The sequence below is a fragment of the Cnephaeus nilssonii genome (assembly GCF_951640355.1).
Source record: "Cnephaeus nilssonii genome assembly, chromosome: 10".
NCBI classification, from domain to species: Eukaryota; Metazoa; Chordata; class Mammalia; order Chiroptera; family Vespertilionidae; genus Cnephaeus; species Cnephaeus nilssonii.
The window spans coordinates 66,233,009-66,238,602 of record NC_137081.1 but is presented as its reverse complement, the minus strand read 5'-3'; the positions used below and the strand labels follow the sequence as shown (position 1 = coordinate 66,238,602).

The 5,594-nt window shown below is 32.8% G+C and overlaps 1 pseudogene across 1 annotated transcript; it reads right to left on the bottom strand.

Moving 5' to 3' along the window:
- Positions 1-463: 463 nt before the first annotated feature.
- On the bottom strand, positions 464-919 carry LOC307106667 (M-phase phosphoprotein 6-like; annotated as a pseudogene). Its single transcript has one exon. The product of its transcript is annotated as an M-phase phosphoprotein 6-like (transcript).
- Between the last annotated feature and the right edge of the window lie 4,675 nt (positions 920-5,594).

The following is a 5,594-nucleotide window of genomic DNA, read 5'->3' as shown; positions in this document are numbered from 1 at the left end:
GGCCACAGAGGCATGTTTGTTCTTGATGAATTTACATAGAATAAATTCTCATGACATTTGATTCCAAAATGTATGAAATGACTTAACATTATTAATAATTTAAAGTAAAATGCAAATATAAGGACAATTTAAATACTATTATTACGTTATGTGTCAATTTAAGGTCAGCGATTGAAAAGATATATTTTTTAAAAATCTGGGACAAAAATATTTTTAGGAAGCAAACATTGCCTTTGTACATTTGAAGATCAAGGGCTAAAAATCCACTCTTGATGAATACCATATTAAGCAAAGGATGTATAACATCCATCAATCTGTTTCAAAAACAGCATGTTTCCAAAATTATACATTTCTTTTCAAATAAACATTACAATATTAATATCTATAGAGAAACCATTGGAATGAGTTCCAAAATATGTTAACTCTCACAAGGCATCTTTGAGCCCTATCTTAAGGCATACATTTTAATCTTGGGGCTTTAAGAACATCTTCTTTGCTTTAATTGGTTTTATATCTCCATTTTCATCTTCTTCGTAATTGGCACGGTCTCTTTTCTTGGTAAATGTTTTTCCAATTGTCCCCACCAAGGTCTCATATCTTCTAGCCATTTCTTCATCTGACACATCAAGCTTTGTTCAACTTCTTCTGCTTTGTTCTTAGCATTCATCTGAAGCACTAATTTCTCAACCTCAGGATTAAATCCTCTGAAGGACATTCTTCCATAGAGAAGATCTTCACATAACAAGAAACTCTGCTCTTCTATTATGAAACTCTCTTTCTCTTTAAGCTCTGGTAAATCCAAGTACCAGTGCTCTTCACTAATGATTTTCTTTTCTTCCTCTTCTAGTTGGTTCTTGGTTTCCGAGTCCAGTCCCCTTTGCATGAACTTCATGCGCAGCAAATTTTTGGACAACTTGGTCTTACGTTTCAGATGCCATGCTGGCTCCTGCCGGAGTCCGGATCTCCGCTACAAAGCCCCTGTGTATATTTTAATGTAACCCTAACATGATAAAATAAGCATGACCTTCCCTCCCTACCCTCTATTTCCAAGTCACTTTAGAGCCCTATGGACCCCTTTAACCTCAACTTAACCCCTTGAAAAACTTTTTGTTAATTTATTTTATTTTGGTTATTTTTACTCTCCATTATACCTCAGTAAAATATTTTGAGATTTTAAAGATTTTAAACAAAGCACACTCATGAAGGAAACAGTAAACAGTAAGAGTAGGGTAATGTTTAAATCCCAAACCTTGAGTGTCCTTTTCAATCATTCGGAATAATATTGTTAGAATAAAAAGCTATGTCTATGCCATTTTGAAACCAAACAGCATGCACATCCTTTTGAAGTTCTTAATAGATTTCCTTCTCCAAAAATGAATGTTTTTTCTAGATTACTTAATCAAAGTATAATATGAGATTAAACTCAAAACTAACCAAGATAGCCCTAACCGGTTTGGCTCAGTGGATAGAGCTTCAGCCTGCAGACTCAAGGGTCCCAGGTTTGATCCCAGTCAAGGGCATGTACCTTGGTTGCGGGCACATCCCCAGTAGGGGATGTGCAGGAGGCAGCTGATTGATGTTTCTCTCTCATCGATGTTTCTAACTCTCTATCCCTCCCCCTTCCTCTCTGTAAAAAATCAATAAAGTATATTAAAAACAACAACAACAAAAAACTAACCAAGATATAACTTTAGTCATGAGATACAAATAAATCTCCAACTGCATGCCTTCATAATTACCAGTTAACAATTTAGAATGCCACAATTTTCCATTAGTAAAATTCAGTCACCAGAAGGAGAGCTGACACAGAAACCTAAATCTAAAACTACCAGTTTATTTAGGTTAGAAGAAAAATTAAAGCACAGACAAATGTTAATTTTTTTTCTCATACACTGTCAAGCAAATAATATAAACATACGACAGAGTTTAGTTAAATTTGCATATTTGAGATGACACAATGAATTCTTTCTTTAGAGTTCCTTATAACATTAATTTTTTGAATCCATGTCAGACCTACAGAAAATTGAAAGAAAAGAATAAAGTAAGGGTGGGAGTGAGGTAGGGCCATAAGAAGGGAGAAAGAAAAAAAGGAAAATTAAAAACAGGAGAGTAAAAGCAGAAAGCTAAACAAAATCCAGTATTGCTATAATTTTGATACAATGTGCTGGTCAATTGGCCAGGTAAACATTCTTTTTACAGCCAACTCAGAATTTAAAAACACTTCGTTGTAGAATGTTAACTCTGATGAATTTAACTAACATTTTTCTCAAAAAACAAATTTGTACTCTCTGTTTACCTTTTCATATTCTTTCTATAACCAATCTCCATTTTTATAGCAGTATATTAACACAGACATCTGTGACAGAGGGAGACTCTCCAAATAAATGAAGACATCTGTCTTTTAGAAGAGGGACAGAGATCTTATGAGAGGAATGAAGCAAAAGGAAGAGTCCCTTATGCAGGCAGAGCACAGCAAGAGGCTGAAGTGATTCTGACTTCTGTTCAAAGCTAAGGTGCATCACTCTTATTGTAGGAAAGGGGGAAAATTAATTGGGATGTCCATACATACAAAAATATATCCAAGATAGGAAAATTACTAAGGAAAATATTTCAGTGCAAATGTAAAAATCACTGCGTATCTTAAAATTACTATGAATGACATGAGTTCTATACAGATGAAAAGGTCAGACAGAAGCTAGACGATCAGTGTTGACATAATTCCTATAATATTTTATGCCAAAAACAAGGTGCTGGATAGTGGTTAAAATAACTCAATACAGCCAGAATGGTTTGATTATATCCAAAACACTTCGTTTAAGTGATATGATTTCTTTCCTATAATCAAATAAAATAAATTTGTCAGAACTCAATATTCATGAAAAGTTTTTGCAGTAGAAAATTTCTTAGAGAATATCAGAATCTGAAAACTTTTAAAGGAGAAAAAGACTTCAAAAATCCCATAGTCCATCTTTTATATTTCAAAAATGAAAGAACAAAGACACAGGAGTATGAAATTTTCTTATCCAGAAATCTCTTAATCATTGATATAGACCAATAGATAAGATAAATATTTTAAGACCCCCAAAAATAAATGGAAAATATAGATATAGATAAGATTCAGTTATAAATGTATTGCTATGTCTTATCTATATCTATATGTCTACAACTATATCTTATCTCCATTGATTTATCTGCCTATATGAGATCAACTATAAACTTCTTTTAAACATAATATTACTTCTAAAGAAAAAATAGTTTCTAATTATGTCATAAGACACCTCTTTTTCAAAAAAAAAAATTTAACCTGAATGATTTCTTTAAATTTTTCTGTCAATCTTAGGTGTCACCTGTTTTTTATTTTTTTGTTTTGTTTTGTTTATTTTTTTATTTTCAAAGTAAATCACAATCATATTTTTCATAGCCCCAAATTTCCAATTCATTCAATAAATAAATCTATTTCACAGTGTTTCATTTAAACTTGAATTAATATATTTGAAATAGTGGATAGCTCTTCTATGTCAAGAATATATTCATTAGCTTATTAGAAAAAAGATTGAATTCCAGTTTCTAATATTTAAATTTTTTCTGAATCTATCTGTAATGCTTAGTCCAAGCTGTATTATCACTTACCTTTTGCCTATTAACACCAATAGCAGTTCTTTTTTATTAGTCTCTTGGTACTCATTGATGTTTTATGCATAATGATGCTTAATTTTAATTGAGCTGTAAGTTTCTGTTTAATTATGAGGCTCTGTGATATTTTAAGCACTTTTTCCCTCTATGGTTACTGTGAAATTTCTATATAACCTCTTTAAAATACTTCATGTATTAAACTAGTAGACAATCCATTTTAAGAGAAAGACTAATTAGAACTTTGCAATTATCTTTATGTACTATTTTTATATTTTAGCAAAAGCCTTTTTTAAAATACAACTTGAGTAAGAGTATGAACACTGGCCTTTAATGGTGTGTTTGGCTTGGAAATCAAATATATATTTAAGCACAAAAAAGTGACACATTTAAATTATGCTGTTTTCACTCTTGTTTAGTTGTGTTGAAGTGGTGCTTACTATTTACTGTAGCTGATATCTCAGTGTGAGAGCTAGTCTGATGAGTGAGAGGCACAGAATTTTCTACAATAACAGGTATTCCAGTATCCACTTCACAGGTAACCCTGTGAAATCTTCATTGTGTGTGATGCTCACAGGTAAACTTTCAAAACTGTTGGTTAATTATCTGGAGAACATACCTTTACATTAAAACATTTCCAGCCACTTTGACATTAAGTATATTTTCTCCCTTTGTTCTAGGATCAATATGCAGTTCTCCAATAAGAATTAGAAACTAAAATTTTGAGTTCAAGTCAAATTTTTAAAAATAACAGTGGTTATAGAAGGAATGATGCTTTCTATGTCCTCTCATGCTAGGTCATATTTTAAAAGTTACACTTTCATTAATCTGCCTAGTTAATGGGATTTTAGGGAATCACTATGGAAAAAAATGTGATTTTTTTTTCCATGAGAATCACATGTTAGTTAAGTATTTCTTAAGTTTTACCTGAAGTTTTACCTGAAGACAGAATTTATAGTAAAATGGACCTCTGGGTAAATTTTAGAAATTATATTCCATGACTTTGCCCAGCAAAATTGTCATGTATTTTTTATCCTTGGGGCAAAAGAATGCCCTAAGAATGGACATGAATTTACAAGATTGAAATTCTTGGTGTCTTAAGTTGGGTTTCCTAAAGCAGAGCCTGAGACAAAAATTCGATTGCACGCGTGCACTGAGGAAATGTTCACCAGGAAAAACATGTAATGAAGAAATAAATGCAATATAAAGGAGGGTACAGGGACTAGTGCAAGCAAGGATACCGTTTCTGATTAACGTAAGCCTTGGCCCGTAGCACAGTGATGAGACTCTCCTCGTAGTTGTCTCATGTTGAGGCCAGGGAATCTTGTAGGCCATATCGATTCCTGTGGCAGGATTTGAGAAGGTCATGTAACCTTCCACACCTCTTCTGTGAGGTGGTGCCTATCAAACTAGATCAAGTCTCCCGACAAGCTCAAGAGTGTGAATGAGTCAGTCACATAAATGTAAGCATTTAGGGGATAATATTAGCAAGGTAGCATTTGCAGCATGTACACTTGGCTCTTAATATTTTAAAGCTGTGGCTCTCACAGTGTAATCTATGGAGCAGCAGAAGAAACAATACATAGGAACTATGTGCTATGCAGCTACAATAATCAAAATATGGTAGTATTAATGAAAAAAATATAAATCGATAAAAAATAAATGCCTAAAGAGTTCAGAAAGAGATGCACACATTTATGGATAATTGATTATGCTTAATTCAACCAAGGTGCTGTGGTAATGCAGTGTTGAAAAAAAATAATCTTTTCAACAAATGGTGATGGCATAATTGACATGTTAATTATAAATTGCTACAAAGAAGTTACCCCACAAATAGTGACTTAAATAATAATATTTATTAGCTGGCAGTTTTGCTAGATTAGGGATCCAGGTAAAATTTAGCTTAGTGCTAATGACTCAAAGTCTCTCACAGGCTGCAAGCCAAGTGCCAGATATAGCCATAG